The sequence below is a fragment of the Corythoichthys intestinalis genome, chromosome 4, assembly GCF_030265065.1.
Source record: "Corythoichthys intestinalis isolate RoL2023-P3 chromosome 4, ASM3026506v1, whole genome shotgun sequence".
NCBI lineage: Eukaryota > Metazoa > Chordata > Actinopteri > Syngnathiformes > Syngnathidae > Corythoichthys > Corythoichthys intestinalis.
Window position 1 is genome coordinate 62,443,487 of NC_080398.1, and position 24,196 is coordinate 62,467,682.

Here is a 24,196-nt window from a genome sequence, read left to right on the forward strand (position 1 = left end):
CAGCCAACTTAGCACAATGTCACTTACAGCTACAAATCAAGTCAGAAACCTTGGCGTAATTATTGACTCAGACCTAAAATTTGATAGCCATCTAAAGTCCGTCACTAAATCCGCTTATTACCACCTAAAAAATATAACCAGAATTAAGGGGCTTCTGACTCAACAAGACATGGAAAAACTTATGCATGCATTCATTTTCAGCAGATTGGACTATTGCAACGGTATATTTACGGGTCTTGATACAAAATCAGTCAGGAAGCTGCAGCTAGTACAGAATGCTGCAGCCAGAGTCCTCACAAATACAAGGAAGCTGGACCACATTACACCGGTTTTGAAATCGCTACACTGGCTTCCAGTGAGTCAAAGGATAGACTATAAAATACTACTGCTCGTCTACAAAACACTTAATGGCCTTGGACCAAAATACATGCTTGACTTGTTAGATTCCTATGAGACATCTAGACCCCTAAGGTCCTCTGGAACCGGTCTTCTGCATGTTCCAAGAACAAGAACCAAGCAGGCCGAGGCAGCATTTAGTTATTATGCTCCTCACCTCTGGAACAAGTTACCTGAACGTCTGAAGTATGCTCAAACTGTTAGCTCTTTTAAATCAGGGCTAAAAACGCTTTTGTTTAGCACTGCATATCCATAACTGTCTATATATTTCAATCTACCTGCTTTCTATTCCTCTTGTGCTTATCTCCATTGCTGATTTCAATTATTATTAGTAGTAGTAGTTTTTGTTTTATTTTTATTTTATTTTTATTTATTTATTTTTATTCTGTGATTAAATGCGATCTTTTGTCTTGGTTTTTACGTTGTGTTGATTTAAATGTGATTTTTATGATCTTCGTGTGATGTAAAGCACTTTGAATTGCCTTGTGTTGAATTGTGCTATATAAATAAATTTGCCTTGCCTTGCCTTGCCTTCCTCTGAGGAAACAGAGTCTGGGGACTCCGAGGTAGGCTATCTAATCTCTGGGGCCGAAGTCACTGAGGTGGTTGAAAAGCTCTTTGGTGGCAGGGCCTTGGGGGTGGATGAGATCCGCCCGGAGTTCCTAAAGGCTCTGGATGTTGTGGGGCTGTCGTGGTTGACACACCTCTACAACATCGCATGGACTTCAGGGACAGTGCCTCTGGATTGGCAGATCGGAGGGTGTGTTCCAATTATAGAAGGATTTCACTCTTCAGCCTCCCCCGGAGAGTCTATTCAGGAGTGATGGAGAGGAGGGTGCACTGGCAAGTCGAATATCAGATTCAGGAGAAGCAGTGGGTTTTTGTCCCGGCCTAGGAACAGTGGACTGGCAGTGGACTTGGCAGGGTCCTTGAAGGTACATGGGAGTTCCCCCAACATGTGTTTTGTGGATTTGAAGAAGGCCTTCGACCGTGTCCCTCTGGGAGTCCCCTGGGTGCTTCGGGAGTACGGGGTACCGAACCCCTTGGTAAGGGCTATTCGGTCCCTATACGACCAGTACTGGAGTTTGGTCCGTGTTGCCAGCAGTAAGTCAAATCCGTTCCCAGAGAGGGTTGGACTCTGCCACGGTTGCCCTTTGTCAGCGATTCTATTGTTAAGTTTTATGGACAGTATTTCTAGGCACAGCCAAAGCGTTGAGGGTGTAGCTTTGGTGGACTCAGTATTGCATCTCTGCTTTTGGAAAATGATGTGGTGCTATTGACTTCATCAAGCCGTGACCTCCAACTCTCACTGGAGCGGCTCGCAGCCAAGTGAGAAGCGGTTGCGATACAGATCAGCACCTCCAAATCCGAGACCATGGTCCTCAGTCGAAAAAGGGTGAATGCCCTCTCTGGAATAGTGGATGAGATCCTGCACCAAGTGGAGGAGTTCAAGTTTCTTGGGGTCTTGTTCACGAGTGAGTGTGGGAGGGAGTGGGAGATCGACAGGCAGATCGGTGCAGCGTCTGCAGTGATGCGGACTCTGCACAGGTCCGTAGTGGTGAAGAAGGAGCTGAGCCAAAAGGTGAAGCTCTTGATTTACCAGTCGATCTACGTTCTACCCTCACATACCATCACCAGCTGTGAGTCGTGACCAAAAGAACAAGACCGCGGGTACAAGCGGCAGAAATGAGTTTGAACCGCAGGGTGTCCGGGCTGTCCCTTAGAGATAGGGTCAGAAGCTCGGTCATCCGGGTCTACTCCTTCGTGTTGAGAGGAGCCAGTTGAGGTGGCTCGGGCATCTGGTTTGGATGCCTCCTGGATGCCTCCCTTGAGAGGTTAGGGCGTGTCCCACCGGTGGGAGGCCCCGGTAAATGAGTGGTAAATGATGGATGGATGGGTGGATGGATGGATGGATGGATGGATGGATGGATGGATGGATGGATGGATGGATGGATGGATGGATGGATGGATGGATGGATGGATGGATGGATGGATGGATGGATGGATGGATGGATGGATGGATGGATGGATGGATGGATGGATGGATGGATGGAAATTGCAGAGAGTGCTTACATGGTATTTCCGAAAAAAAAAAAAAAAAAGAATGTTATTGTTTGTTTGTATCTTGCGGAAAGAAAGACCAGTGAATATGCAGATTTTACATACTGATTGAACATGTCCATTCTAAATATAAGTCATTTCATCATGTCATCAAAATTATGGAAAATTGACCTAAGTTAAGCACTTTAAACACCAACGATTTTCAGTACGTTATATATCTTGTGGAATAGTGCTTTAAATACAGTATGAAACATGTCAGTCATTTACATGACAATTTGGCAGGAACCCCCGCCCCCATTCCTTCACTCACACGTGTAAATGTCGGCAAAAAAATTGAGCTGTCTAAAATAGGCTTGATTATTAACAGCAATAAAGTATATGTAGGTTATCTACTATATGCTGTATATATGAAGTGGAACCGTAAAGCTTTATCAGATGAGAAAAAAATACTGAGGGCTACAAAAGAAGATAGAATGTACAACTGAAAAATGAGTGAGGTGTTTATTATTCCAAGTGTAACACCTATGACCTGATTAGTCAATTAATTATGCTGTAGGCTAGTTCTAGGTTCGACTACTGAAGCAGTATATGCATAAACCAAATAAATGACTCGGATAAGTTATGGTTTTTGAACTGCCGGCTTATTTTTTATATACAAAAAAAAACATACAATGGACTTACAGTTAACATAAAAATTGAAAAAATACAAATTTCAAAGAAGCAAATTTGTTCCCTTATTGAATAATTCAAATGTTTCCGTTAAGTTCTCTTCCTACCTTTTAATCAGTTATTTTTGATTATTTTTAGAATCTATTTATCAACTATTTTTCCTATCTTTTAATCAGTTATTTTTGATTATTTGTAGGATCTATTTATCAACTACTTTTCCTATCTTATAATCAGTTATTTTTGATTATTTGTAGGATCTATCATCCCGGGTTGTTTTTGTTTTTCAGATTTCTAATTTTTCTTTTTAATCAATTGATTTCTTCAACATCCTCAATTTTATAGAAGTTTGTTTTCTATTTTGAGTTTCAATATTCAATTTTTCCCATCAACAAATGTTTTGCTTTTGTTGATCAACAAAATTGGTAAGTCAATAACACTAAAAGTATTGAGGACAGATGCAGAAAAAGTAATTTGACAAAAATAGTAAACTCAAAACAATTCAGCAAAAGGCTGAACAGCTCCAATAGAAACAAGTTTATCTGTCCCCTGTATCAATGTCCTTTTTTTTCAGTCTTTCTGGCTGTTTTCTTGTGATCCAGAGGGGGGGAAAAAATCCTTCGCTGGGCAACAAAAAAATATGGTGGATCCTACCAGGTTTAAGGATGTCAAACCAAAGTCTCGCTCCTGCGTGAGGCACAGTTCAATGGTTCGTCTTTGGATTAGCTCGCCATCTTGTATCTCGGTTGGAATTCCTCTCTCCAACAATTGTTCAGTCACTTCTGAATCAACCTTTAATAGCCAAGTCCCTTTCAGCAAGCAGTTTGTCACCAAGATGAACAGTGCTTGTGAATAATCCAAAAATACTCCGCTTCCGTTCCTCAATCACGAATGAGCAATAGCGGTGAAAGTGCGCATTCTACAGGTTAGTGTCATGTGTTAATGTTTCAGCTATTAATGTTTCATCATATTACAAGTATTAATATTCCAGCATATTGCATCACACTCATGCATCGCAAAGCTTTCGTCACATGTACTGTGTTCCCTTTATTATGTCACAAAGAACAACTGAGAACACTATATAAGCCTCGAACAGACAATATTGGGTGTCAGGTCTTTAGCGATTCAGCATATGTTTGCATGCCAACTAGCCATTACCCCTTGACCTGATTGTTTCCTTTGCCTGTCAAAATCAATAAAATCCTGTGTCTGCGATACGCAACTGGTTCCTCCGTCTCGTACATGACAGTACGACCTGACCAGAATGGAACCAGCGTATCTGTCCTAGACCGTCTTCACCAAACGGAAGAGGAGGTCTCCCGGATGTCTAGTGACATCGCATCGTTAATCCAGATCGGCAACAAACACCAGCAACAGCAAGAACAACTGACTCAGGTGATCCAAACTCTCACCAAACCTGGCAACTCCATCGTCAACACATTCCAATGGTCTGGTTCCAGAAGCCCCGGTTCCGGTGAACCCAGCCTTGGCTATTGACGCTCCCAAGCCCAAGATAGGAAACCCCGAACACATTAATGGCGACCCAACTCAGGTACGAGCCTTTCTGACAAGTTGCAAAGTCCAATTTTCCCTGCAACCCCGGACCTTTTCAACCGAAGGGGCCAAAGTTGGATACGTAATCACCCACTTGACTGGTCGGGCTCGGCTTTGGGGAACAGCGGAATTTGAGAGGCAAACACCACCTTGTAATAACTTCAATGCCTTTGCCGATGAAATGTGTCAAAGTGTTCGACCCGGGCTTTTCTAACTCTGAGACATCTCGCGCCCTTATGACCATCCGTCAAGGCAATCAGTCAGTGTCGGAGTATTCGATTGAATGCCGAACTCTGGTGAGGCGCAGTGACTGGAACATGGAAGCCGTGATCGACGCATTCTATCATAGCCTGGTGGACTGCATCAAAGATGAGCTTGTCTCCTATGATCTACCCAGCACCCTTGATGAAGCCATTGCCCTTGTAACCCGCATTGACCGTCGGATTCAGACCCGACGGCGAGAGAGGGGATGTCGGAACGCACCCTCTGCCTCTCAACCTTTTCCAGTTGTTACTCCCACTCATTTAAACCAGCCTGTGCCCATGGAGATCGGCCGTGCTGCCCTAACTCCTGAAGAGTGCCAGTGACGTTTCACCTCCAATCTGTGCTTGTTTGCGGGGGTGAAGGTCATCGAATCGCAACCTGCCCAGCAAAAGCCAGAGCTCACCAGACATTGGGGAGATTCGGGTGAGCTCAACGTGTTTTCAGTCTCCCCCCATTCGTAAACCCTTGCACCAGATTCGCCTCTTGCTGACTGACACCACCCATACCTTGACCGCTCTCATCGACTCTCGAGCGGAGGCCAACATCATGGATGTGGATCTGGGCCGGCAGCTCGGCATTCGGCGTCACCAACTTTCCCCATCTGTTCCTGCACAAGCTCTGGATGGACATCTACTCAGCACCGTGACCCACATCTCAGCCCCGGTGACCATGCTTCTGTCCGGAAACACCACGAGTCAAATCAGTTCCATCTGCTCCGCTCACCAGTTCAGTCTCTCATCCTTGGTTATCCGTGGCTGCGCCAGCACAACCCTAACATAGATTGGGAAACTGGAGTGGTACGAGAATGGGGCAGGAGATACCACCAGACCTGCCTGAAGGAGGCGGTCATACCCACCAACCCTGAGCCTGTCAGTCCTGTTAACCCTGAACCTGTCAGTCCTGTTTCAAATATCTCCAACGTGCCTGCCTGCTATCATGGACTCCGTGAGGTCTTTAACAAAACCAAGGCCACTTCGCTACCCCCTCACCGACCATATGACTGCGCCATAGACCTCCTGCCCGGCACGGTGCCACCAAAGAGCCAACTGTATTCCTTATCTGCCCCAGAAATAAGCGCCATGGAGAAGTAGATTAATGAATCACTAGCTGCCAGGCACATCCCTTCATCATCCTCGCCTTCTGGAGCTGGATTCTTCTTTGTACCGAAGAAGGATGGCTCTCTCCGCACATGCATAGATTACCGTGGACTCAATGACATAACCATCAAGAACCGCTACCCCCTGCCACACATGTCAGCTGCTTTTGAACTTCTCCAAGGTGCCACTGTGTTCACTAAACTGGATCTGAGGAGCGCTTATCATCTAGTTCGAATGAAAGAAGGCGATGAGTGGAAGACGGCATTCAACACCCCCTCAGGACACTATGAGTACCTAGTCATCCCCTTTGGCTTAACTAATGCCCCTGCAGCATTTCAGGCCCTGGTAAATGATATCCTTCGAGACATGCTCAATATCTTTGTGTTTGTGTATTTAGATGACATACTGATATTTTCCAAAACCATGTCTGACCATATTAATCATGTCCAGCATGTTCTGCGCCATCTCCTGAAAAACTCCCTGTTTGTCAAAGCAGAGAAATGTGAATTCCACGCCAGATCGGTATCATTTCTGGGACAGATAGTGGCAGAGGGAAGGCTTCAGATGGACCCTGCAAAAGTGACGGCAGTTACATCCTGGCCCGTACTGGAGAACCGCAAAAAACTGCAACAATTCCTGGGCTTTGCCAACTTCTACAGACGATTCATCCGGAATTACAACACAGTGGCATCTCCCCTCACTGGGCTTACCAGCACAAAGGTTCCGTTCAGGTGGACTCCGGCAGCCGACAAGGCCTTCGAGACCCTTAAGGCACGCTTCACTTCTGCCCCAATCCTCCAAATGCCCAACACAGAGCGACAATTTGTGGTAGAGATGGATGCGTCCGACGTGGGGTTCGGGGCAGTGCTTTCACAGCGCGCATCATCGGACTGCAAGTTACATCCGTGCGCCTTCTACTCTCGCCGACTGTCCCCGGCAGAGCGGAATTATGACATTGGGAATTGCGAGCTGCTGACTGTGAAACTCGCTCTGGAAGAATGGCGACATTGGCTTGAAGGATCAGCCGTTCTGTTTCTGGTGTGGACCGACCACAAGAACCTTGACTACATAAGAACAGCTCGGCGGTTGAACCCGCGGCAGGCCCGGTGGTCTCTATTCTTCACACGTTTCAATTTCACCCTCTCTTACCGCCCTGGTTCCCGGAATGCAAAGCCCGATGCCCTCTCTCGAGTATTCCTGAAGGATGAAGCACTGGTGGAGGATTTTGAGCCCATTCTCCCAGATTCCTGCCTAGTTTCCACGCTGACCTGGGACATTGAGGAGCAGGTTAAAGAAGCCATCCGGGATCAGCCTGGCCCCAGCTCCTGCCCCACTGATCACCTCTTTGTTCCTGATAATCTGAGGTCCCAGGTGATCCAGTGGGGCCACAACTCCCACCTGGCTTGTCACCCTGGTGTCACACGCACCATCCACCTGCTCTCCCAGCGATTCTGGTGGCCATCGTTGAGAACAGATATCCAAGACGTCATGAAAGCCTGCCCCACCTGTAGCCAGAACAAGACCACCAGCTGTTCCCCAGCCAGCTTGCTCCAACCCCTGCCAGTCCCCAAACGCCCCTGGTCCCATTTATCAATGGACTTTGTAACTGGACTCCCTCCTTCTGAAGGAAACATGGTCATCCTCACGGTTGTGGACAGGTACAGCAAGATGGCCCACTTCATCCCGCTGCCAAGATTGCCCACTGCTAAGAAGACGGTACAAGTGGTTATGGAGCAGGTGTTCCGCATTCACGGACTACCGAGGGATGTCGTATCTGACCGGGGTCCGCAGTTTGCATCCTCCTTCTGGAAGGAGTTCTGCCGCCTCCTGGGAGCCACAGTAAGCCTCACGTCAGGCTATCACCCCCAGTCTAACGGCCAGTCGGAAAGGCTCAACCATGAGCTTGAGAAATCCCTCCTCTGCATGGCTTCACGCAACCCCCATTCTTGGGCGCAACATCTGCTGTGGGTGGAACACGCTCACAACTCCCTTCCCAGCTCTGCCACCGGCCTGTCTCCCTTTCCCGCTGTCTTCGGCTATCAACTGCCCCTGTTCGCCAGCCAAGAGGGAGACGCTTCCTGCCCTTCCGCCCAAGCCTGTGTACGGAGATGACGCCGAATCTGGTCTCAAGCCCGTATCGCTCTTTTAAAGTCTGTTTCTGGTTATGCCATCAGAGCCAACCAACGACGGACTGCAGCCCCTGCATACCAAGTGGGCCAGTAGGTATGGCTTTCTTCCCAGGATCTGCTACTCCAGGTGGAATCACGTAAACTGGCACCCAGGTTCGTTGGTCCGTTTCCCATCGAGAAGATCATCAGCCAGCCGACTCAAACTACCCAGGTCTATGAAGGTTCACCCAACTTTCCATGTCTCCAAACTAAAGCCAGTCCATGAGAACCCCCTGGTCCCCAATGCAGCACCAACTCCCCCTCTCCCTGGAGGACGGGGCGGTCCTGTCTACACAGTTCGCCGACTGCTCAAGTCACACCGCCGGGGCAGGGGCCTCCAATATCTGGTGGACTGGGAAGGATATGGTCCTGAGGAGAGGATGTGGGTTCCAGCTGGGCGGATTGTAGATCGGACCCTCATATCAGACTTCCACCGCCTCCATCAGGACCAACCATCCGTCTGCCGGGGTCGACCTAGAGCAGCTTGATCTTAGCCCATGCCTTAATCTGACTCTGACTCTGAACCTGACCCTGTGTCATCGGTAGTTGATTCCTCCACTGGCGGGGAGGAGATTGAGCCAATGCCCTCAGTGGATGAGGCCATGTACTCTGATAGGTCGGTGGATTAGCAGCCCTTGGTGGGCTCAATCCTTGGGACTTCTGGAGCCGTCCCTTGAGAGGGGGGTTCGGTCATGTGTTAATGTTTCAGCTATTAATGTTTCATCATATTGCATCACACTCATGGATCACAAAGCTTTCGTCACATGTACTGTGTACCCTTTATTATGTCACAAAGAACAGCTGAGAACACTATATAAGCCTCGAAAAGAAAACATTCAGTGTCAGGTTGTCAGCGATTCAGCATATGTTTGCATGCCAACTAGCCATTACCGCTTGACCTGATTGTTTCCTTTGCCTGTCAAAATCAATAAAATCCTGTGTGTGCGATACGAAACTGGTTCCTGCGTTTTGTGCATGACAGGTTAGTGCATTTCACCAATTGAGATTTTGAAAATAAAAGCATAGCGGAAATCTTTTACTTTTTCTTTTAAATCAAATAATTGTTATACTGATTATATCGGGTTTTAAATATTTTTTAAACATAGATTTTTAAACAACTTTCCACTTTAAAGTTTAATAATGTAATCTTTTTAAGGTTGTCTTTATCAATGGGCTCTTAATTTGGTGACTATGTTAACCTGGGTTACACCAGGCTGTAGGTGGCTGGTTACACTGGAGTAGTTTGGCCATTTAGAAAAAAGTAAGGAAATCACCGCAGATTATGGGGCCCATGGATATCTTAAAATATATAATGTATTATATGTAATATATATTATATTGGATCAGCAACTTCATATTGATGTATCAAAAAAACTGATGGACAGAGTAATATTTTAGAAAACTAAGGCCATGTCTATTAGGCTCGAGCGTTTACGTCACAGCAGCACGGGATCGTGCGAGATTTGCGACAACGCAGCCATTGCGGAAGCACGTCTGCATCACGGGACATTTAAACTTAACGGCAAATACAATTGAACTACGAGTGCCAAAGATGGAAAAATGTAGGGAAAACTTGCCAGTCCGATACAGAGACAAACTTGTTACCACGGCGAAGGACAGATGTGTGAGCAATTTTAAGGATGTGAACAATGTTGACCCTCACGAGCAAGCCGAACACAAATGGAATAAAGATGTCGACGAGCTTCCACCACTACGCGAAATGGACATCATGCTGTATTTAGTGTTTGGTGTATGTTACTACACTCATCAGCAATTCCGAAACTACAAATCGCTACAAAGCTACGAACAGTTTTGCTGCGGATGGGTGCAGGATCTGCACATTTTGACCATAGCAAACGGCAACACCATCTTTCTAGCAAAGGTAGGCATTATGTGTTTACATTAGTCTGTGACCACGGATGTACAAATTTTTTGTAGCAGAAAATGTAGCCTGTGTACAAATTCTTTGCCACTCTCTCACGTCAAAATATTACAGCTTTTTCATTTAGCAACGACAGGAATTATGTCTTATGAAGACAATGCACATGTATGCATGCTAGTTGTTTAGCTGTAGCTATAACTAACAACAGGCCGACTTAGGGCGTAAAGTTACTGAAATTTGCGTAAACAAATGAAATTAACTTACCGGAGTGGACGTGTATAGAGCAAACTCAGTGTGTAACTGGAGAATCAAACGTTATGCCCTTCCTCCTGATCGAGGCCATTCTTCGACGTTTGGTAAGTTCAGATATGACCTTTCCCCCGTCTTTTCTCCATGTAGGGATCCGGAAGAAACTCAATGGTGTTCCGTCGAGCTGTACATTCTCCTTTCTATTCGATCGGTTGTTGCAATTCTTTACCGCACAATAATTTCCAACAATTTTTAAAGAGCGACCTGTGTTGAAATGCGTCATTGTTTATGTTTCTCGCTTCCATAATGGCGATAGCGGTGGAAACCTCGCGAGTGCCACGTCATACGCTCGAGCCTAATAGCTAGCAGTGATTTTTTAAAACCGGGGTTCCCTGCCCTAATATGTCCGGAAAAAATAATTAGGTATACAAAGCCACTTTGTAGAAAAAAAAAACTTTCACAGCCAACCGCATCAATTAGTTTTTAAGTACATCCATAAAAACCCGCGAAAAATAATTGGTCAGTGACACAGTTAAAGCTTTGGTTATCAGTGTCCACATGATGGTGCAGCAAACGCAGAATTCGCACATCTTCACTTTGGACGGTGATTTTAAGAACCCTCGTTTTCAATGCCCAGGCCAAACCACAGAAAAAGTTTCTCACAGTGGAAACTTACAGTTGAACTCTCAAGAGAACTTTTGTTTTGCCTTTGATTCAATCATGATGTTAAACTCTTTTCTTTTAGGTCATTGAGAGCTGTTTTGAAGGCCGCATAGTAGGAGGGACAGAGTGATGAGATCAAGTGGTCGGTATTATGTAAAACGTTGGAGGCGTAATGAGGTGTTTCCTTTAGAGGAGTCTTATCAATGAACAAGAATCAGTAACAAAGTCACCATGGGTGTAAAGATGGCCGGCCTAATCAGATTATATACTGTAGGTCACAATAATGAGTGGAGAAATGTGCACAAGTGGCAAAACGGATGGCTGTGTGGAAGACAACTTGCCTGGAACTCGAGACTCAACGCTGTTTCAGCTATAGAGTCTGGTGACCTTTCGGCGGATCAAATTCCCAGGGTGGAGCAAGCCACAGCAAACAGACAGCGGAGTGGACCAATCAGCGACGGGCGGATGTGACGTTAGTAAAGCGACAAGAAACTTTAGTGCGAGGACGTAAATATACGAGGAGAGTTTATTCAACATGGCTAGCGCGAGACAGTTGCTGGGGTTTTAGCAACTGGATGTGTTTTTTGACATTTAAAAATGAATTGACAGCGGATTGGAACATTCTCGGCTCTCTCGTTCGCCATCTGTGTTGTTGTGGAGACAACTTTTGACGCGCAACAGTGACGTTGCTCGTTAAGAATACATCACGCAAATAAACGAATCTGATTGCGCGGTCGATTTCGTTCCGGCTCGAGAGGCCATTGAGGGGCTGGGTCCCAGACTATTCTCACAGTGTTTAAAAAATACAGGGAAAACAGTCTAGCCGTGCCATACAAGAAGACAGCAGACAAACTGGTGGTCCTTATTCTTGCTGAAGGTACTGAACCCCACTTATTGGCATGTGTACATAAGCCAATACTTCTCAAACAGTGGGACGCGCTCTCCTAGGGGGCGCAGAGTGATGCACATGGCGCATGTATCCTCAGAGAACATACTTTTTTGCCGTACTAGAATAAAGTGTCATTGCACATCCACTCAGTGGTTGGCAGTGGAGCTCTCGCTTTCAATGTGTGCTCAGTATTTTGCAACCAAAAAACAGCACACAGCAAAGAGCACTGGAAATGTGAAGAGCTAAGACGAGGAAATATGACTAAGCTTTTGTAGCGTTTGGCTGTGATTTTTAATACCTTGGGAGACGAGGTGTTTACTGTGTCTAAAAATGTTTGCGGCTGACAGCAGGAAGCCAAATCAATGAAGACGTCACTTAAAGACATTAGACCCCAATCACATTGAAAAACCGCCTGATTTTTTTTTTTTTTTTTTTTTTTGCAAAAAACGTACCGAATATTGCCAACAATCGTCCCACTTTGTTTCGCAGTGTTATATCAGTAACCCAGCGAGGACTGTTAGCATCGTATAAGGTGGCATACCATGTTGCTCAGTGCAAAATAACACCACACCATAGCAAAGGAGCTGATACTTCCTGCAGAAAAAAATAAAAACTGTCCGTCTGTCCAATGACACTGTCGTTTTAGTTCCATTATTTTATTTATTTATTTATTTTTTCGGTTAAACTGTTTAGCACATTGTCTTCATGAGTTAATGTTGCTAATCAGTTTGAATTCATCATTATTTATTGATTTTATTACATTTTATTTTTCAGTATCATACGGTCAAAAATGTACCTTGAGTGTATTTTTACAGTTTGGATGTTTTTTTAATTCAGGCAAATTGATTCGCTTTAGGTCGTTTCTGTTACAAACAAAATAATGTAAATAAAATTATACTTTACTGAAAGTTGATTTATATTCCTTTTTTTCTATAACATAAAAAAATGACACATTAGAATGCAGAAATGTACTTATACTAATAAATTTATAGACAAATGATACTAATTACAGTGACGGCAGAGAGTCAACATGAATCCACGATGACTAGACTCAGCTGTCACAAAATTCTACTCTAAGAACAAGAACAACAGAACTAGCCTCTACAACCTGCAGAGAAACAATTAGAGGGGGCTTAGATGTTCCAGACTTCATACGCCAGCCAAACAGCTGCAGGCTTTTGTGGCTGCACCAGGGAGAGGCGGGTGAACCTTTTTTTTGTTTCAGAAAGTTCCCGTTCACCCCGAGATTGGCCAAAACAAGTGTGCGCCAACTGACCATTGGACTTACGAGGAAGTGAGTAAACATCATGTTTTGTATTATGTTAAATACTGGGTTCATGGCACACGTTTGAATACCGAGGTGGCTTGCATTTTGTGGCTGGCATGCTCCTTGTCCCCTTGGCCGACGACCCACGGCTTTTCGCACATCTCCCCGCCGGGAGAGCACTATTCTCGGCTAATTGCCTTCTTCGTGTGCCTGGTGTCTGTCAAATTTTCCACCCGATCAGAAATTGCAACTTTGTGTTAAAAATAGCCGCGAATACAGCAATTACAAAGTAAACAGTACAACTTTCTTTAAATAAAGGACAATTTACTTACGTTTGATCATGGATGGGCATGTAGAAAAGCTCTCCTCGGACACATTCTGCCATGTTGGCTGCACAACAACTGCAGCCGCTCTCTTATGACACTCTCGCTGTTTATGTCTTCGCTGTGTAGTAAAGCAGTATTGTGCCATATTCGTGATGACCATGTGGCAGCTACGCACTCCTCCGACGTCGGCCGTTTTGTCCGGCGGTCATTGTCCAGCTGCTTGCCCGCAAACCAGCCCTCAGCAGGGGAACGGCAAGTTCTAACTTGCTTGCCACCGGGCGAGTTGCCGATCGGCGAAGACAATCGACAACCCTGCCGCCGTTTGAAAAGATCCGGGCTAGTTATGTGTGATTTTTCACTTCGAAGACTTTGAAACATCACTCGGTTCGGGTTAGCATGTCGGCTAGCTGTCATGGCTTTTGGTTTGTTTACATTCTCTGACGCTGGGGCAGAGAAATGACAAAAGCCCGACTAACTACGGTGGCATGAAATATCGTTCGGGAGGTGCGACAGTAAAGGTGAAGTCGACAGTTTTGACCATTATGGAGTAATTTTGCCATGTCGTACTGAATAAATGCATTTTTATTATTTCATATTCCATTTAGCACAAGACTGTTATTTGTCATGACCATGCCATTTATTTAGCTATTGGGGGAAAAATAGTTGGATAAAAATATCCTGTAAAAATATCAGTAGAGAGACTGAGACAATGACATTTTGCTGTTCTCTTCGTCGCATTTTCTTCGTTTTTAATAATTCCCCCTCAATGGGCTGCATTCTAAATCAGATGAAATCATGACCCTGCCGACGTCATCCTCTTGTTGGGGACGCTAGAGCCTTATAATGGTAGTCGTGGCTAACCGGCAGATTTAAAGACTAATTTCTCGTCATCTGCGTTTTGCCAAATTGTTGTATATAGTCGAATCGTCTCAAAATATGATTCTAATTCACATAAATAATGCTATTTAAGATTTGTTTTCTCCCGTCGTACGCACTTTAAGTGTCCGATCACGAGTGAAAACACACAACAACAATCGAAAAGATGGTACATACAGTTGCTACCCCTGTACATGATTTACAAGCATCAAAAATGCACGTGGGCTCGCAGCTGTGTTTTCCCTCTCTCACTCGCTCAGATGCTTGGTGTCTGCGAGTCTTCATTGTGTGTGTGAGCGTGCTCTTTCTCACGTGAGCAAATTCAAGTGCGCCCCCACTTGAGCGTGACAGTTTTTTCGCCTGCTGCACTCTGATTTTAGAGCAAAATTAGGGAGAAGTTAGGGCAAAATAAGCCAATCGGCGCTGAGCTCCCGGAAAGTTAGGAAAGAAATAAGCAAATCACCGCAGAGCTCGCGGAAAGTTAGTAAAGTGGGGCTGAAAAGTAAACCAATCAGCGCAGACCTCTTGCGCACGCGCAAATCGCGACATGGGCTGGTGGGAATATTCGTCACTGCCGTCGTGACGTCGCTTCTAGTGACGGGATCTGTCGTTCACTTGAGTAAACGAATCCATTCCGGATCGTTCAGTAAAAAGATCCGTTCAAACGAATCGTTCAACGAATCGTTCGCCCCCCTCATCTCCCTCCCCGCCCAAATGAATCGTTCGGTTAGTGAACGGGAAGTGACGTTGCCGAACGAATCACCAAAGACCGCTTCGCAGTATAACTGAACGGGAAGTGACATTCTTGGTCCCTCCCTCTCTCTTGCACACAGGCTCCTCATTGACCGCTCGTCGTAGTTTCAGTAATGAGTGACAGGCAATATCATTCTCCTTTCACAGACAGCCTCGTCTCCCTTGTCATTACCCGATCGTATGACAACCCTCCCTCCCGCTGCTGCAAAAGCGAGGGAGAACTTCCGCGTCGTCTGTCCTAGTTCTATGGGCTCAAAGTCATGGCTCGTGCTTGCATTTCGATTGAGGACACGGTTAAACATTTTCCTTTTGTGGGGGGAGCGGGGGGTTGGGGTCGGGGGCGCACGGACTTTCTTTAGCATGTTCTTGATCACATTTACAATGCTTGCTGTCACGAAAATAAAAATAAATCGAAAGTTTAATTTCAAAATATGGAACGACCAACACATCATATTTACCTCTCGCTGTTGTATTTTTGTTTTTATGCTAATCACTATTATTTTTAGTTACTATTGTTAAAACTATAAATGTAAATAGCTAGTTGTCGAATGTGCTGCTCTGAAATAAAGACAATACTACATTTTGATATTTGACAGTTTAATTGCAAATCAGTATTAAGATGATCGTATTGAATTTTTGCAGTGGTATTAATAAATAAAATAATCCGGTCAACTCCCCTGTCGTCCCCGCATCTCAGATCATCAAATGCTGACGAGAAATGATTGCTTGCTCTTTACGATGTCGCCTTTCTACCCTCATTAGTCTGTTAAGAAAAATGTAGACATATTGCGACATCTCCCGTGTCTGCGTGCGTTGTTTTGGGGCGCTTGAGTAGCGCATGATGGACGGATTGACATAATTTGTCAAACCAACCGACACGCTCTGACACGAAAAAAAAAAAAACACTCGGAAAAAATTGACATGTATATACAGTTTCATTGCAAATCAGTATTATGGTGATCGTATTGAATTTTTGCACTGGTATTAATGAATAAAATAATCAGGTCAGCTCCCCTGTCGTCCCCGCATCTCAGATCGTCAAATGCTGACAAGAAATAATTGCTTGCTCTTTACGATGTCGCCTTTCTACCCTCATTAGTCTGTTAAGAAAAATGTAGACATATTGCGACATCTCCCGTGTCCATGTGCGTTGTTTTAGGGCGCTTGAGTAGCACATGATGGACGGATTGACATGATTTGTCAAACCAACCAACACCTGACACGAAAAAAATAAAATAAAACACTTGGAAAAAATGGACATGTATATACCGTTTCATTGCAAATCAGTATTATGGTGATCATACTAAATATTTTTTTCTGTGCACATATGAGGTAAATATCGCTGCCATGAAGCCTCCTTATAGTGACAGTTCTTTGCCCCCTTCACTGCCGTCACGCGACCGCAGCTCAGCTTTTGCTTGCCTCGTAGCTACCCGTGTTTTAAATTACTGTAAATTTGATAGTATGTGGTAATAGGTAGTCGCGAGTCTTTTGAGAAAAGTAGTACACTAAACCATGCTCGCTAGATTTGTGTGGTGTTTTTGTCTTTTTGAGCTGCATTTGATAGGCTCCACGTTAACAAATATGTGACAAAGTCCTTTCCTTTCATTTTTTGATTCGTTCACCGCATATTCATTACTGGAAAGTCAAGTTAGCAGCAAGCTAGGTCAGGAACCGGAGGACCGAGTCACTGAACGGGAAATGACAAAACTCAGTCTTGCCCCCCTGCCTGCACGCTGGCTGCTCATTGGCCACACGTGGAAGTGAGTGACATACGCCCTGATTCTGTTTCCGGTCCCTCCCCTGCCCGCGATGAGGCTGGCGTCTGATTGGTCGTGTGCGATGTCAGAAGGCGCTGCCGCTTGCTCAATGCCCTCCCACGCAGTGAACAAGCACCAACTTCGTAGAACGAATCAGTGCAGATGGTGATTAGTTCGGTCTCGTTCACCCAAACAATTCGTTCAAAAAGAACGAATCGTTCGCGACCGATACAACACTAGTCGCTTCATTCTTCACTGCAAGTTATCGGGACCGCTCCTTTTCTTCATTGCAAGTTAACAGGACGGCTGCTTTAGTGAACGGTAAGTTTAAAAATATCCTTCTCTGTTAACAAATAAATGTGTTTTGCTTGCTGTTTTACTCATTAATGAACTCGTTCAGTCTCGTAGCTCGTGAGTAGAGTTCGTGCTTCGTGTTCTGCTGCTCTTGGCTCTTCTAACTCTCTAGTTTCCCCCCGGAACACAACATTCCCCACCCACATAAGTTCCATCGGTGAATATCTCTTATGAGGTAGTGGTCACTACAGTCTCATAATATCTATAATGTACATCTCCGTTTGGTTCAGAGCGCCAAACGGTTTAGCTAACATAAGCAATCATAATGAGTTTATTCGAGCCCTTGCTTTACGGAGAGTCTGTCCCGCTAAATACAGTGCATTGATCACAGTGCCGTCATTTTATTAATTATCACTGCTATCCCGCTGAATACAGTACATTGATCGCAGTACTGTCATTTTATTATCATCAATGCTATATTGTGTGCATCCCATAATTCTATGAGATCATATATTCCACCCAAAATAAAGAAGAAATGTACCCGATATTATAAAAGCAAGTGCCATTTTTATTAATAACTTGACGTTATTACTTAAGGAATTCATATTCTAAATGCATGTGCACAAAGTTTTAGGCAGGACACCCGCCTAAAACTTTTGCACAGTACTGTATATATATTGTTTTAATTATTATATTTATTGGGATCATGGAAGCTTCCACTTGGTGAAAATATATACATACAGTATATCCTGTATACACATAATATAATAAAAATATATAGTACTGTGCATTAGAGCAGGGCGGTAAACCGAAAATTGACCGTTACCGAAATTCTTCACGATGACCGACGTAATTTTGACCATGTCGGTAAATTCGGTAATTTAATAAAAGAAGAAAATATAGTCTTTTCATCCCGCTTTGACTCTGTGTTGTTCGGCTATGTTCATTCCCCTTTAAGAAAGCAGACAGTGTGCTTACGTTGGGAGTCACATGGTTTTCAGGAAGCCAATCAAACAGAAGCCCGGTAGGCTAACGCTAGCTGCTAACGCTACAAGTAAACGGGATGAAGTCGGGCTTAAGTTAGCTTCGCCAAACTTTCACCCGACATTAAGTAAACTCTTGACAGGTTCCAGATAGGGATGGAAAAACCGGGGCTTTCTGAAACAATGAACCACTTTTAAGACAATTGCCCTAAATTGAATCACTGTTTGACACACTGCAAGAGCCCCATCTACTGGATAAACAGTGCACGTTTCTTTTTAAAAGTAAAGTTGACAAATTGCCTCAGCATTACATATCTTCAATAGAATTAAGTGGATGTCGTCTATTTCAACCAGGAGATCGTGTCGTCATTAAGTGTGATTGACACAATTAAAGTTGACCTCTTTAAGCCTGTGTCATTGCTTTTGTCTGTGAAGATGTGTTCAAAGCAGTATTTGTGATACACGACAGTGCTAGTCTTGTAAGTGGCTCGTCCTAGATGACAGGGAGTAACTATGTATTGTTTATTTTTTGTAAAAATTACAGTACAGTAAGCACAGTGCTAGGGAACAGGAATATTATTTATTGCATACTGTAAGGATTTCCAAAATCATAAGATGTAAATAATTGAGCTGAATAAAAGAAAGGAAAGGTTTGTGAAACATTTTATTTTTAAATTAAGTATAATTTCTGGGGGGCGGGTGGATGTGTCGTATTTGTATCTATTCTAAATATCTAAACGTATGCCACTATCTAGTGTATAACAATGCGGAATGAATTTAATGAAATTCAAGTGAGGATATTTTTCAAGTCATACAAGCTGTTATAAATGTTCACACAAGAATTCTTATTGTTTACAAGATTTTTTTAATACTTAATGTTTAGACTGCATGTGCAATTGTTAAATTGAAAGCTGGTAAATAAATTTAACGAGAAACTGTTAATTTGTATTCCATGCATTGATTATATAACAGTTTGCTTGGGCGAATTTATCGTCATTTATCGTTATCGAGGTAAATCTGCTCAATTTATCGTGATACGTACTTAAGGCCATATCGCCCAGCCCTACTGTGCATATATATACATACATACATACCACAGGTGTGGGCAATAACAATCAGCCATCTTTAAAAGCCAGTGGACGCCACCACCTCCTCACCCGATCAACTTGTCTCCTTACCTCTGTCAGTTGCATCTTAACATTGATTCATCCATTTGATTACTGTTTTTTATTTTTTTTTACTATTTTTGCTCTTGCCTCAGCGCTGATTGTCGGATTCCACGCCTGCCTCCTTCCGAGCCTCCAATTTGAATATCATTCATCTCAACTGGCTGACTGCTTGGGGATCCACCCTCCCGTTGCTCATGCACGTCTAACATCCTTAAACAAGGTGGTTGTGGTCAACTCATCTAATCAGTGGTAAGCACAATGTTTTCTATATTTTATATTGACATTTAAGTAAAAGGTTTAGCCGTCATTTGTAATGTTTACATTTTATGGCTGCAGGTTTAATTGAAGGGAGAACTCTCAGGAGCGAAGTGTCCTTTCCCAAAGCGTTGCTTCGGAGGACCGCATCGCTGTGGCCAGCTCACAGCTTCCTGCTCCACGGGAAAGGCTGGAGGAGCCTCCCTCCACATCAGGGCCCCAGCATGAGTTCGTCCTTCCTCCAAACAGGACAGGACAGGCTCCTAAGTTGCGGCCGGGTAGACAACCTGCTAGTGCCACTGCTCCAGCAGGTCCTCCTGCTCCCCCAGCTCCTGCATCACTCCCCCAGGTCATTGTTCTATACCCTGGTGCAGGTGGGACCTCAGCTGTCCCTGTCTGGGCTCTAACTCCTTTTGCCCCAGTGGCAGGCCAAAACTAAAGAGTTTGGACACAGCCGCTTCGGCGGGGCCTCATTTTGCCCCATTTTATTTGGAAGCAAAATATTAGAAGAGTGGCTGAATGAGCAGCGGCAGCAGAAACTGGGAAACTCGCCCTTATAAAAATAATCTGGATCTGGACACATTTGTAAATAATGTAGAATAAACTGTAAATATGTAAACGCATTTATCCCATTAAAATGTAAATTCTATTACCCTTTTCCTGTGTATATATTATGTCATGTTTAATTTTATAAATCATTATATTTGGACATTATTTGCATGTTGTTTTTATTTACTCAAATTTACTAGTGTGTTCATTAAGGTAAGTGTGTTTTGTCTTGCATATTGTTTTGTAAATAAATACTGACACTGATTCTTTGTGCTAAACAACATATTAGTCAAGTAATATAAAGTAGTGCTGAGCATAAAAGTAACATGAAATTCTAGAAATTCAAGGCTGGTCTAATATTTTTTTTTCTATGACCATGTCATTTAAAGATAAATTTTGCCTGCATTTTGTACTGCTACTTCACTTGGCCTGGTAACTAGAAACAACTGGAAAACCCGCCCCCATAAAAATAATCTGGATGTTGACACACTTGTAAATAATGTAGAATAAACTGTAAATATGTGAACCCATTTATTGCACTGAAATGTAAATTCTATTACCCTTTTCCTGAGTATATATTATGTCATGTTTAATGTTATATGACTAAGTACTGCATTATATTTGTATGTTATTTGCACGTTTTTATTTACTCACATTTACTAGTGTGTTCATTTAAGGTAAGTGTTATGTCTTGCATATCGTTTTGTAAATAAATACTGACTCAATGATTCTTTGTGCTAAACATATTTGTAGTAATAGTTTATGCAAGTAATATAAAAGTAGTACTGGGTATTAAAGTAAACATGAAATTGTATTCTATGACTATATGTCATTTAAAGAGGAAAATTTAGACTGCATTTTGTACTGCTACTTCACTAGGCTGAGTACATATTACACCATTTATAAACTATACATATTGACAAATGAAAGTAGGTTAAGGAATGAAGTTGTCCGGATAGTGTAATTGTGTGCAATATTCAATGCCTTCACTGTCAGCTGCTGCTACGTCACTTCAATTATTTGCACTACCTGAACATAGGACTACCTTCTACATATTCTATATATATTTTTTTAGATTTTATACTTATTCTTGCAAGCCACTTTAGAGGGATTTTTTTTCTTGTCCTGCACTGTAAAGGGAGATTTCATTGTACAACCATATAATGACAATAAAGGGCTATTCTATTTTATTTTAATGAATACTTCATTCATCTAAGGGGTAAATTGCTATCCAGCATTCAATTGAAACAAGCGAGGAATCTAAACGTGTGGCACAATCTGAATGTTCTAAAGTCCAGAAATCAATTGAAACAAGCGAGGAATCTAAACGGGTGGCACAATCTGAATGTTCTAAAGTGAAAGAACGTGCTCTCCACGTGATGGATACGTTGCGGAAGGATGACGTGTAAGAACGGCGCGCGCACCCGGCGTTGTACGCCGAGGGTCGCGGGTTCGACGCAGCCCCGCGGCGCGCGCGTTTCGACCGATCCGTGAAACGCGACGCGCCTAAAGATCCCCCGGGCGTCCTCCCTTTATCGCCGCAGGGAAACGCTTTTCCGCCGCTCCGGTGCGTGCGGGGAAGCTCAAAGATTGGGCCACATCCTCTGACCAGGCTGGGACGCGAACCTGCGCGCCGCAACGAATCTAGTCGGCAGGCAAGGACGTTAACCACTGCGCCAATAAAGCTTGAGCCAACAGCGCAGCCTTTAGCGTCCTTACATGAAGGAATCAGCGGGGTGGTTTCCACGTGCTCTAACGGATACACTGTGTACCTGTTACACTCTCCCCCCCGAAACCTTTGCTGCCAATCCCGGACAAGCCCCCATTTGTAACCCGATTCCGTTCCCACCTCTGACCAGGCTGGGACGCGAACCCATGCGCCAAGACCAATCTAGTCGGCAGGCAAGGACGTTAACCACTGCGCCAATAAAGCTTGAGCCAATGGCGCAGTCGTTAGCGTCCTTACATGAAGGAATTGGCGGGGAGGTTTCCACGTACTCTAACGGATACACTGTGTACCCGTTACACATTGTAATACAAATGCGTTAAACTTTGGTCTTATTTGCGGTCTTTTTTCCGTCGGAATGACTAAAAGTTGCTGTGTTGCGGGTTGTCACACAAGGAAGAGTTCGGAGCCGCATTTGAAGTTCTTCATTCTTCTATGTGAGAAGAAAAGGAGAAACAAATGGCTGAGAGCAATTAATCGAGGAACAGTAAAAGAAGATGGTTCCGTGGACTATTTTCGCCTGTGGGAACCTAAATCCAAGCACATTTACGTTTGCAGCTGACATTATTACTGGTGAGTAAACTTTAATTTTTGCCCCAATTAGCTGCTAGGATTCAATAGACTAGGCAGTGGTTATTATTACCGTAACCAGCAACTCGCAAAGCGTTATTTTTCTTTTGCCGTGAACTGCTCTGATTAGTCAATCGGTAAATTATTGACCTGTTGGGAATTGGTTATTTTGCCATGACGTGCTCACGGCTAAATAACGCCTGGAGGCGAATTACTGGTTACGGCAGAAATAATCACTTCGTATATACTACCAATTTTCTCAGTTCCACACAGTTCATATTCCACGTAAATGATAAAGGCAACTTACTGGGTGACTTTATGAGGTAGTTGTAGATGTTTCCGAACTCCACTGCAGGCCATTCTTTTGTTTATCCAGCTATCAGCTGCGACTTTGTATCAGCAGCTTTGTAATCCAATAAACGCTGATTTTAAATTGCATCGCCTCCTCGCGTCTGTCGGCAGTGACTCGTGATAATAGTAAGCCACGTTTAAGACGTTTTTAGGAAAAAAGAAGCAAAACACACCTGAAATATATGAATTTCAGACGTTTGTCTCTGGAATGTTTAGCTGTGCGTTCCCCCTTCACAAAATGGCGACATGTTGCTAAGCGAGGTGACGTCATCGTGACATCACGCCGACTTCCTCCATGGTCATGTCCTGGGGGCTAAGCCCCGCTAATTCTTAAAAGCTAGTGACACCCCTGCACACCCATACACAAGGAGGGCCGCAGAGGACAGAAATGCACGGGCCATTTTTTTGGTACCTGTCCAACCATGCTTGTTTTTGGGATGTGGTAGGAAGACGGAGTACCCAGAGATAACCCACGCAGGCACGGGGAGAAAATGCAAACTCCACACAAGGAGGCCGGAGCCGGTGTTGTGGTGAAAAATAGCCGACCCGCGTGAAATGTCCCCCTTGACGGGAGCGCTTATTTATAACACTTTATTGAGCGCCTATTTTAGTTATTTTTATTTTATTATTTATTTTATTATTGAGCGCCCACACGTCACAAACAGCTTTTTCTTACCAATCGATGGACATGGAAACGATTTTCTTGTACTGTGAATATGTATTATTTTACTCTGCTTGAGCTAATAAATGTCATACCTGTGTGATTGTCATTGGGATATGGTCGTGAAAACCTGTAGACTAATACATTTCTGTTCAAAGATGGTTATGTGGCCCAGTCCACGATTTGTTACTAAAATACAGTACGAGTATTTTCCGTAATCTATTTATTTAAAACTGATTTTACAGTCGGAAATCCATTACTGTAATGCGTCCATGAAAACATTTGATGTTTTCACCTCAATAAAGCGTTATAAATAAGCGTTCCCGTCAGGGAGGACATTTCACGCGGGGGGGTACATTTTTCGGCACAACACCGGAATTGAATCAAGAAGAATCTCAGAACCAGTCTATCATTACCCCTTTCGTGTCTATAGTTACATTACTATTGAGTAAATATTTCTAAAATATAGCTAGTAGTTAGCTATCTTCCCTTGGCCCAACATAATCAGCCTTCATGATGTAAATAGTAGCTAATTATGGTCAACAAGCTTGCCCATTTTTTTCTGTTATGCATTGATTTGGCTCAGCGAGGGAGAGAGATAGTGACTGCGCCCGGTGTTGTGCCGGTAGCGGCGGTGGTGGGGGGAGGATCTGTTGTTAAGGTAATGACAATGACGGCATGGGTTTAAAAAAAAAAAAAAAAAAAAAAAAAAAAAAAAAAAAAGGTTCGAGGAAAGAACAGCGCGCATAAGACAGTCTCAGGTCCTT

The 24,196-nt window shown here is 43.8% G+C and overlaps 1 protein-coding gene across 8 annotated transcripts in view; it reads right to left on the reverse strand.

The window, feature by feature from the left end:
- The window catches only part of LOC130914451 (adhesion G protein-coupled receptor B1-like), a 428,372-nt gene that overhangs the window by 222,816 nt on the left and 181,360 nt on the right, over positions 1 to 24,196 (reverse strand). The window lies entirely within an intron of this gene.